At 38.5% G+C, this 12,299-nt stretch overlaps 1 long non-coding RNA gene across 2 annotated transcripts in view; it reads right to left on the bottom strand.

Annotated features, from left to right (window-relative positions):
• Positions 1-10,388, bottom strand: part of LOC148540262 (uncharacterized) — a 36,585-nt gene extending 26,197 nt beyond the window's left edge. For both annotated transcript variants that reach the window (XR_015869887.1, XR_015869888.1), the window contains exon 1: positions 10,248-10,388. This is a non-coding gene — a long non-coding RNA (uncharacterized LOC148540262). The remainder of the gene's footprint in view (positions 1-10,247) is intronic.
• Positions 10,389-12,299: the final 1,911 nt, after the last annotated feature.

Here is a 12,299-nt window from a genome sequence, read left to right as displayed (position 1 = left end):
TGCACACAAGTCACAAACACAGAAAAAAATATATTTTTTATTTTTTTTTCCGGCACTTTGGGAGTTACACCACCCTTCAACAGGTGAGCCAGCCGGCCCTTGATTTATGACACAGGCGCACTCTTGGTGCTGCTACTTTTTTGATGCACGTGCGGCTAATGTGCACACAAGTCACAAACACAGAAGAAAAATATTTTTCATTTTTGGAGCACTTTGGGGTTCAACCACCCTTCAACAGACGAGCCAGCCGGCCCTTGACTTATGACACAGGCGCACGATTGGCGCTGCTACTTTGCTGATGCACGTGCAGCTACAGCGAACACAAACATAAAAAAAACAATGGGTTTTTTTGCACTTGGGGGGAGCACCCCTGATGGACAGAGCACCCCTTGGACAACACTACAGCACCCCTTTAGAACTACAGCCTTTATGGGACACTGCACAACACAGCCCAGCCGGCCCCTAAGGACTTTGGAGTGGACACAGCCCCTATGGACAACAGCAGCACAACTCCCACCTTCCCTCTTCACTGTCCACAGCCGGAGAGAAAAATGGCGCCGACGCGGGGACCTTTTATAGAATCCAAAACCCCCGAGATCCGACAGCGGGATGATGATGTTTTGCCTCGATTTCAGGTCCGAGTCAGGCGGGAAAACCCGAGCCTGACTCGGTTCCCTACTCGGATAGGGGGAGGGGCTCAGAAATCCGAACCCCGCTCATCCCTAATATATATAATATTAATCATTATGGATTTCTTTTCTATACATATGTATGCCCTCAGAGTGCCTAGAAACGGGGGCTTGTTGCACGGACCTGCCCCTGTGACGTGTATCGCTTGTGACGTGTGACCAATCAAACTTTTGCGTGCAAGAGTGAACATGTGATTATGTAATGTCATGCAGAAGGGGATGGGTTGTGAGCAGCCAGATAGCTTCCCCAGTCTGCAGGTTGCCACTGGTTCAGTGATGATACCTCCCAGGGTTCCGGCATTATTTACACATCCGTCCTTACAGCCGTGTTTGGGAAAGACTATTGTCTCAGTGTGCTCTTCCAAAAATTTGATCTTAACATCTAGAAAATGAATTTCTGCACTTCATCGCCACTTCCGGGGAGTTTGTTAACAATGCTCCTGTTGAAAAGAGATGAATCATATAATTGGCCTGGACATTGAACAAATGGAAATGTTTTCTAATCCGTAAAAGAGAATAATTTATTCCTTAATTTGTTCCCTATATTACCAGAGCAACAGGAGTACCATTTATTCCCCTATCATTTGTACTACAAACAAGAATTTGTTGAAATTGCTGTGTTATTGGCAGATGTGATACCTTATTGAATGGCTGTTGAATAAACTAGTTGATGCTTGATAAGTATGTCCATAGTCCATCTGATAGCAGCCTGGCACATTCCTGCTACCATAGCCACTGTAGCTTGGAAAGACCCATATGAACTAAACTTTAAAATGGCTAACAATTTGGTCATCTGGGGTATTGCTGGACAAATGCTGATCATAGGCTCTTGGTTAGTCTGTACAATCTGTAGAGTGTACATGATGACATAAGCTGGCAACCTCTGCATCTCGCATCCCAGTCTCGTTCGTATGTGACCAGTAGGCATGCTCCGTTAATATAAGATCACATCACATGATTACAATTATGAAATCTATTAAGGGGCATACATGCGAAAGTCAAAACTTCAATGGTAAATCTGTGCTGTGTTATATAAATAAATATGTGCCAATAGGATCTCCAAAAATGATAGTCACTCTTATACGTGCAGTATTATTGCACCATTTACTTTGCTAATGAAACACATGCATACACAAATGTGTGTGTAAATAAAAGTACAAAAAATTATCATCCTCCTTGTAAACTGGCCTCTGGTCTGAAGCTGTTCTGGTATATACTGTATACACTAAACTGCTGGTGTACATGTGCTGCATTTGCATGAACACGCCCTTACTGTATTTGGTCTATATGAGTATGTACCTCTCCATCCTTAAGCTCGGTGCATCAAACAAATTGCATATCCACTTATCATTTGGTTTGTAAATTACCCTTAAAATGCCTTTAAAAAAATATACCAAAATGATTTAAGTTTTCTTTATGAGAAAATAGTTTTCCATTTTTGATTGTATGTTTTGTGCTTAGAATTATATCAGTGAGTACTTTTGTAGATAGTAAAATGGAATATTTGTCACAATTATATGAATGCACTGAATGTACATTAATAATGAAAACTATAATCTGATTATAAAATTGGCAAATAACCAAGGAGTTCAGAGTATCTGTATGTACAGTTGTAAGATCTCATTGATGTTGACTACACAGAACAGTTATTTTTACACTGGCTCACCCAATGACCTTCGTTTGAACCACATGAATCAAGTAACTTCTGAAATATAGTAAAGATCTGGTGTACTCTGGTTTCTGATACACAATGTTTGACTACTTTTTATTGCGTAGACTGTAAACTATCCCAGGCACTGGATCACTGTTCATAGATAGAAACAACGTTTTCCTCAAATGGCCTCATAGTATCTGTGACCCTAATATGACATGTGTTTTCGGTGAAAAATGACTATTAAATTGCAGTGCACTAATTAAATGTCTCCCATGTCAGCTTAATGACTCAGCGACAATGGCACAATTCAGTCAAATTACCCTATATATATATACAATTAATGTGGTAATATGTCATTTTTTTATGGGTCTTTTGGTCAGCTTTATGACACGCATCTTTCAAAAATATTGCATTTGAGTAAAATATATAATTTATTAAAATTAAAGCTCCTCTCCATTTTATATTTTAAAATGTTTAAAAGTTTTAACTTTTATTAACTATTATTGAGAAAGTAAACAGGACACTAATCAGATCTAATAATAATAATACCACAAACATAATTGGCAATATTGGGCCTGATTCAGCAAGGAACGCAGTTGCTAATATGTAAACCATGTGAGTTTATAAACCATGATCATTGAAGTATATTCAAGTATCAAAAATATGGAGCACACTAAGATCCCGACCCTGGGCTGACTAGCGTGGGGTGATAATGCTTTTGCAGGGAGTGCCCCGTGAACCAGGTCCCACGGCTGTGGCATTACACTCCACTGCAAAATTTCCGGTGCTACTTGTCCCCCATATTTCCACAACCAGGACTAGCTCACTGAGCCTGGTGCAGGTTAATGAAAGTATGGGGGAACTCTACATCTTATTTCCCCCATATTTTCACAACCAGAATTTTCTCCATAAGCCCTGTGCTGGTAGTGCTGTTAGGTGGAGACCCCACATAATTTTTTTTATTTTAACATTTTAATAGCTTATTTTAACACAGAAGCATGCATGGATCTCACTGATCTGTGCATACCTCTTTGTAACTTGCACCTTGTAATGAAAGGTGCAAGGTGTGAGTTTATCTGCAGTTTTAACTTGCATGCTCTCACATGCGAATCAATATGGGACACCGAAGCTTGCACCTTATGACATTTGTGTATTTCGAAACAAACTTGCACCTTCCAAGTGTACGAGAAGGTCCAAGTTTGTCCCGCATAAAAAACTTGCACCCTATTACATTTGACCCAGTCTCATGCTTTTGTATGGCCACAGACACTCTTCTGTGACTTTTAGTTTTCATATAACTTAATGTAGGGAGTATATTGTCTCATATACAGTGGAGGACTCAATCGAGCCTTACCTACACTAATGATTGCTGCATGAACTATAAAAATATTGTAGGTAGAAAGAACACTCAATAAAAAACCTGGGTGCAATAAGCAATCAGATGCAGCATATACAGTACATGAGAAGGACAGCGGTGCTTAAGCTGCAATACAACATGAGTACAGGGAACTTTACAGAATCAGATGGCAGTAAGTGAAAATCCCTGGATTATAACACACTTTTCTTTAGCAATAAATGGATTCCTAGGAATGAGTGGTGTTTGTATCCAGCTTTCATGCCTTAACTGATCATAACAATTCTTTAAAGCTTTCTGCTATAATTTGATGTTTTCCCTCTGGAGTTTACAGTATGTGGCCTTAATGTAATGTCTTCAGCATAGGGATTAAAATAACGAAATGTATTCAGTGCCAGGAAGGAGCACACAGTTAAGCAGTATAATGTAAAAGCACATATATCTTAGTATCATTATCAGCACAAATAGGAGTACATTTACTATGCAGTGGTTTTTAAAGCTGCTACATCTTTGGCCGCTGGGGCAAAAATTTTATACACAAAATTCACCTGATTTTGAATGTAAAATGATTGTCACATTGAATCCAGCTCCGAAACCACCGAAAATGTGTCAGCTTTGAAAAGCGCTGCATGGTAAATGAATCCCATAGAGTCAGGCTAGGAACATGTCTCATTGTTTGCTTACTTTCATTCCTAAATAGGCAGTATGTAACACAAATGAGCCACCATATCATAAATTATTTAAACAAATAAATATTTACTACAAAGTAACAAAATTTCAATTCAGTTTTTCTATATAAGACTACATCTCAAGAGTAAAATTGGAATTTAATTTTTCCAGGCGACTGTCATAGTGTTATGCACAGACGTAGAATAACAAAAGGCAGTAGGAAAGTAAGATTTGTCTTTTTTTATTTTGAATCCATTTCAAAATATTACTTTGTATTTATAGGTAGTCTATGTTGAGGAATGCACTCTGTGCTGTCTCCTTGGTGTGAAAGTGACCCCATAGCAATGGAGGTGCGCTACTGTGCGACCTCACACAATGCTCCTACTAGCCATGCACACCATTACCAAGCAACTTCCTCCTCCGTCTTCCAGACAGTAAGGACGTGGTGCACCACACACCACAGTGTCACACTGCTGGCTGCACTACAAGTCCCTCTGACAGCACTGCATTCATCTGCAGTTGCACACTACAAACACTGCATTATACCGCTCCAGCAGAATTGGTCTCATATTGCATGTTCCTGCATAGTGCTTCATAAACCCTGTGTTGTCTCACATCCTGCTGTTCTACCTGGTTAATAAACCAATCCCTGTTTAAGCTATTCATCTTGTGTAATGATCTCCATCACACACCACTGACACCCATCATCATAGGTTCTACCAATAGGTTGCGGTCCCAGGCTACCAGCATGAGCAGGATGATGCCAATAATGCAGCTTTAACAACATGGAAAATAAGGATCTGAGTGAGTACAGAATATCCATACTATGGGTGAAATTGTAGAGTACAAATGCAAGTATTGGTTCTCCAAGCTACTGGGTTCAGAGAATTACACTACAGGGAAATTCAAAATGCAGATGTGGAAAGTAATCTGGGGCATATCTATAATGGGTGCAGAGTGTGTGGTGCATATGGGCCCCTGGGTCCAGGGGGGGAGCACACTGCACACCCTGCACCCATTAACTCTTTATACTTACCTGTCTGTTGTCTCCAGTAGTGCTGCTCTGCAGTGCCAGACCGGTGCTGCAGAGCAGCAAAAGCCACTGGGAAAATGGCGGCAGCCATTTCCCTGTGACTCGCACATGCGCAGTACTGCTGTCCCCAGGAAAACTGTGCGGTCACATGTTCCCAAGGACCCACGCATGCACAGTAGATTCTGGCACTAAGCTAGAATCGACTGCCGCACAACCCATGGTGGCACCACAAGAGAAAGGAGGGGGCCAGCACTGAGTCTACTCACGGGCCACTGCTAGTAATCCCAGTGAAAACCCCAACCCTGATGATATGGAAAAGGCCATGGGAACTATAAGTCTAGCTATGGTGCAGCACATGTATACCATTATTTATGGGAAGGTGACGGCACACAAATGTGGGTTGCATCACAGATATCCTATAAAGACAAAGGCTTAATTAGACAAATCAACCTTAGGCTCACTCTGTGTTGCACTAAGCTAAGTGGGTGCAAGAATATGAATGAATATATAGATAGGATGTTGTTTATATCTCACCAAATAACATCAGTAGGCTTCCAAGTAGATGAAGGAGGAGGTTCCAATGGTGATGCTGCAAAACTTTATGCAAGTATATAATAGTATAATAGTATTCTAGTATTGAGTTTAGAGTCATCCATTGCAAAGCTATCAATGGAGATTGTACAGACCAAACTACTGCAATTACAAGAGTGCATACCAATGCTGAGAATTCTATTCTACTGTCAATAGGCACAGAACCCAAGAAGCCCTATTACAAGTGTTTCAAAAAAGGGCATAAGGCCTTAGAATGTAGAGCAAGTGAGTCAAGTGGTACTTCATCATGCAAGTGTTACAGAAAGAGTGAGTCAGCATTAAATGTAGCACTTCAGCTGTAATGAAAGTTTATTCAAGTCATTATAGTCATGTGATCCTGTAAATGTTAGAGGATCAAGTGTGAAACAGTTGTCACATATATAGCAGATGTAGTGTTTCTAAGAACAAATCTGAATACCATCAGTGTACTGTAAAAGAAAAAATATAAGGTCCAATGTGCAGAGGGACGCATCTGTGTACATTAGGGAAAAATAATTGCAATGGCAACCGGATGCCAACAACTGTATATCCTAGACATTGAAGAGTGTTGTACAATAGTGGCTAGAGATTCCAAGCAGTCTATGGTGCTGTGGCATAAGAGACTGGGTGACCTAGGATACTTACATAAACTTCAAGATGGTGACAGGGATGTCAGTGAAAACCCCAAAAAGACCAGATTGTGAAACTTGTGTGAAGGGTAAAGAAACAAGTTCCCCCTTTCCAGAGTCAGTGTCCAGAGCAAGAATACCACATGTTTGTACAGATGGAGGTGGAGTCAATAATTCGTAACCGCAACTTGATGATGCTCATACAGTACGTGATGCTTCAAGAATGACACACGAACTGCCTACTTCCGAAAAGCCAAGAATGACTTAACAAGTAAGATTGCAGAATATAATGAATTTAGTAGAAAATCAGAACAGAAAAATAAATATTCCCATGCTTTGATTTACCCATATTGTACATAGTACCAGCTGTGTGGAAGTATTATTGCCATATATGTATACAAAACAGAAAGTATTTTGTTATCGGTGCTAAATATAATATACTGCAAATCTGTGTGAACCTAGTGAATAAAAGTATGGTGATTTTGTTCATGTTTTGATCAAAACATTTAATCTTGCAGCCCACTGTCAAGGGACCTCCAATGCTCTGCAAGTCAATAATAGTACGCACAACATACCATTAAATTGCAGTTAAATGCACTCCCCTCTCAGGTACAGATGGCAACTTTTAGATAAGGGTTGACTTGTGAGTCACACCCAGCTAGGCCTTTTATAGCCTTGACTGAAAGCAGTCATTACAGCACTAAAAAAACTCAAACAGACCTAAAAATAAAAGTGATTAGGTCTGACAACAGTAGGCAATATGAGATATTTCTATCTCTCTGAAGAGCATTGTCATACAACACCAACTGACAATTGCCTATACACCTGAGCAGAATGACATGACAGTGAGAACAATTTTTTAAAGAGCATGGACTATGCTAAGTGATGCAGGTCAGAATGAGAGAATCTGGTCAGAGGCAGTCCTAACTGCAGTGTACTTCAAGATTGGCAGTTAAAGATAAAACCACATTGGATACACGGTCCTATAAAGAGTATCAATCATCTCTGCTTTTGGATGCAAAGCATATGCCTGTATCCCTAAGGAGAATAAACACAAACTTAGATCTGCTGTCCATCTCATGTATTATGCCTGGATATTTTCAAGAAAGGCTACAGATTATGCGACATTGACAATCAAAAGCCTGTGAAGTCGAGATGTCTTTATTTGAAGCTGTTTCATGAAACACTACAACACCACCAAAACTTGTGATACTGGATATTCCAGCAGATGGAAGCATGCCAAAAATTTAAACCACAGTCACAAGTGATCATCTACAGAGCAGGAGCTCTATGAGGAGCAACAAAGGAAAACCACCTAGAAGATACAGCAAGGAATTTGCTAACTTTGTCTGCTGTGAACCTCAATCTATAGAAGAAGAAAGTCAATCAGTGACTAGTACAGGTGGAAATCAGCCATAGATAAAGAGCTTACAGCTTTGGACAACAATGGCACATGAACCATTATGGACAGAGTGAGCAACCACAAAACAGTAAAAACATGGGTCTTCTACAAGAAATTAACAAAGCCTGACTTGTTGCCAAAGGTTTTACACAGAAATCAAGATATTGACTATGAGGAGATCTACTCGCCTGTTGCAAGGTACAGTACTTTACGTATGGTCATTGGTATATCTGCTGATATACTTCTATAACAACTAGACTTTGATTCTAACTTTGATTCAGTCTTGAGCTAGCTGAAGAAATTTACATGGAGCTAAAAGAACACTATAATGTTCTTAAATTTCAAGAAAAATCATTGTATGAGCTAACGCAAAGTGGGCTCTGCTGGTTCATCATAATTGAAAGTGTAGTGTTAGAAATTGACTATGTATGTTCGAAAACTGATCACTGCTTATACTACAAGTGGAAGGAAAAAAGCTTATTTATCATAGTTGTGTATGTGGATGACTTATTGCTGGCTGGACAGAGTCAAAAGAAAGGGAAAGGGGAAAGGGAAAATCGATGCACTGACCAATATTAATGAAAATGTAGTTATTCAGACATATAACCACTGTTCCCTATTCATATTTGGAATATAGCATATCGGGTAGTGGAGGTGCTCACTAGAGTAAAAACTTGGTAGAAAGAAGAAGAAGAAGAAAAGAAACTCTATTTTGTGAGCACTCTTATTGAAAAATGAAATAATTAAAACATAACCTTTAATAATACTGACTAATAAATCTATAACAAAAGACTAGACAAAAAACATAGAACATATATACACCCGAAAATTAGTCAGTAAGGTGGTCTAAGGATATATGCTAATTAGTAAAGCGTCCTGTCTCATAAACGACCCCTTAAATCGACATTTGATACAACGGGTGGTAAATAGAAAGTATAATCACATACTTTAAAGATATTGTTCATCAAACAAGCGGCGAACATCTAAAGCAGCATAATAGACACATAATACCTCATTGGTCCTTTAGAAATCACACCAGTCCGTATAACATGCTACCTAATAAGAATAAAGCAATAGGACGGTCAGGGTGAAGATTAATCCACCTATAATTCTACTTCCCCTCACTTAGCAGAGGCCATCAATGCGGGGTGAGAGATCATCTGGTGGTAGTATTACCCTTAGAATTAACAGTGTAACCGCAACGTTACTCACTATTTCACTTCTGCTGTTAAGGGTCTTACAAAATGCATTGGACCCTTAATGAGAGAGTTACTCTAAATGAGATTGTCATCAGTTAATAGAGTAGATAGTCAAACAGGTGAGTAACCTGTCATAGATTTAAATACTATTGAACCATGACCACGGTTGCTATGATGGTAATACAAAAAAAAGGTCTCGTCCTGAAATATGTGCAAAAAAGGTCTCGAGTTAATTCAAGGGTGATAAATTGGTAAATTGAATTCTTTAATAACAAGGCCTTTCACAAGCAGAGTATATTGGAAGCATGGATAAAAATCAATATGAAATGCCTTGTTATTAATAGTAGACCCGGACTGATAATTCATAAATAAGGATAGCTTGATGCAGAAAATTGCTGACACTTAGATATGCAAAATTGTTTGCTTCTAGTGAACTTGGACTAATGAAAATGATAAAAAGGATCTTTTTTATATACTGGTGTTAATCATGTATAATATACACATATCCAATTTTTCAAAGGAATAGCATTAACTGCCTTTTAATTAAAGGCTTGGTAATTTGAAGCAACGTTTTACCTTCATAAGGTTAACCAAGTCATAATAATAATGATGATGCAACATAGAATACAATATATATAAAGATAATGCATAAAATAGAGCAGTTTCTCTGTATTTAGGTTCCCTGACACATAGTAACCAGCTGAATTGTGTTACCAGCGTACTAAAGGAGTGTGGCATTAATTGCAGCAGAAAAATGGAGAGTGATATCCTAATTATAAAGGGTATTGTTATTCCAGTATATATATGTATGCACACAGAGTGTAATAAACATACTACCTGTAAAAAATGGTAACATCATATATGGAACAGTGTCCTGATCCTCACCCACTACAAAATGATCTTACATTCTGCATGCCTAACAATATTATACAAAGACACGTTGCCTATAGGTATAAATGGTCCAAGTTGTTAAACGTGAATGCTCCACCTGTGGCAATCACTAACATCCCCCATATCTGAACGGGGCGATCGCCGCACAGCGACTCACCATGTCAATGCACATGGGATATGAGTCACCAACAAGGAGCAGCAGCAAACAAAAATGCAGCAAGTATACTGACTGGTAGATGGGGTGTCCTGCGAGGCGCCAGCGCAGACACCCTCCCGCCGACGCGCATTTCGCCGGAAAGGCTTGTTCACGGAGGAAGCAGCTACTGCATGGCAGTCCCAGGTAAGTTAGCATAGTTATGCTCTGCACTGTCCAATCGCATCTCTATGCCTCGTGATTGACATGGCCTCTAGCCAATCGGCAGGTGGCCAATAACATCATTGTTATGTTTGATTGCCAGCGTATCAGACCAATGGATAAATAGCCTCCATTATCACTGTGTTCTCAAGGGTAAACATAGATGCTAAATCTCCAATGTGTGACAAAACAACCTGCCACACATAGAAACTGACATTGGTTTAATCCCATAATTAAATGCTTTAAACTGATAAACAAAGAATATTCCTTTCTTACTTGTTAACCATATCTATTCTATATTTAGATTTCTTACGATGCTCTTTATAAATTATTTATAGATATATAGCACCTATCCGTAAAGATGATAATTTGCAATCCCACTACTTAGTTATTAACCCACTTATTAATAACATACAAATACATCATACTCTAGATGTCGGTTTCAACTAATTACTATTTTCGTTAAAAAAATTCATAAATGGTGATGAATATATAGTGAAGGAAGTGAGAGATGCCATATCATAAGTGTTATAATTATATATATAAAAATAAAATTAATTAATTTTTTTTTAAAATTTTTAATATTTAAAGAAAAGGGGGACACGGATAATAAATTAAAAACACATAGCTATGTTGAATAAGTGATAAATTGATACTGTTAAGAATACTGTGTATGTGTAAAAAGATTGATTGTAATAATTAAATATACCTGGTCCTCAAGGTGTAGTGAAAAGTAAAATAGATGATAAAAAATAGATGACAAAAAATATAATGGCGTAAATGGTGTATAAAGGTGAGTAACAAAACTATAAAAGAAAGGTGTATGTATAGTGTAAAAAAATATAAACACACACCTATGCAAAATTTGAATGCAAAAACACGCAGCGAAGGTGGTGATCCAGTAAATAAGTGCCGTGCACACCTATCATTGTACATACACCTGTTGGGGTGTAAGTACGTGCTGAAGGGCACGTTAATAATACTATGAATGTATATTAGGCGTGCCAAAAGTTGTTGGCGATCATGCCAACAAATGAGTGACCCCTGAATCTCCAAAGTGAAAAAAAAGTGAATGTAAAAAGGTGAATATAAGAGTGCCAGGATAATAGATCAACTATTAATTGTGCCACATCAGAATTAGGATCGAACAAGTCCTCCAAAGCCACAGAAAGCTTACAGAAAGGGACTGTAACTATTTTACTCATTCATGCCTCTTGGTGTTAATGTATCCAAATTAAAAATCCATTCTGTTTCTTTCTGAAGTAGGGCTGAGCTCAAATCCCCTCCTCTAATGCCCATTTTAACTCTTTCTAAGCAGGTTACTCGTAACTCATCCGGGACACAATTATGCTTAAGTAGAAAGTGTCTAGATACTGAGGTTAGTTTTTTCATTTTGGCAGTATCCGACCTCGCATTTTTAATATTGTTAACATGCTCTAATACCCTCACCTTAAGAGCTCTAGTGGACATGCCTACATATTTCTATCTACAGGTGCAGATTATGCAGTAGATGTCTCCTGTCGTGTTACAGTTATAGAACAAAAAAATCATTGTATGAGCTAACGCAAAGTGGGCTCTGCTGGTTCATCATAATTGAAAGTGTAGTGTTAGAAATTGACTATGTATGTTCGAAAACTGATCACTGCTTATACTACAAGTGGAAGGAAAAAAACTTATTTATCATAGTTGTGTATGTGGATGACTTATTGCTGGCTGGACAGAGTGCCAGAAGGCTGAAGTGAAATTGTTGCTAAGTGACATTTTCAAACTAAAAAACCTTGGGCCTGGACAACCATATTATTCCTATACATATTATTCCTTTACATTTTATATGTTTAAGACATAGAAAACTAT

This window comes from Taudactylus pleione, unplaced genomic scaffold (assembly GCF_031769625.1).
Source record: "Taudactylus pleione unplaced genomic scaffold, aTauple2 ptg000021l, whole genome shotgun sequence".
NCBI lineage: Eukaryota > Metazoa > Chordata > Amphibia > Anura > Myobatrachidae > Taudactylus > Taudactylus pleione.
This window is presented reverse-complemented; position numbering and strand designations above follow the sequence as displayed.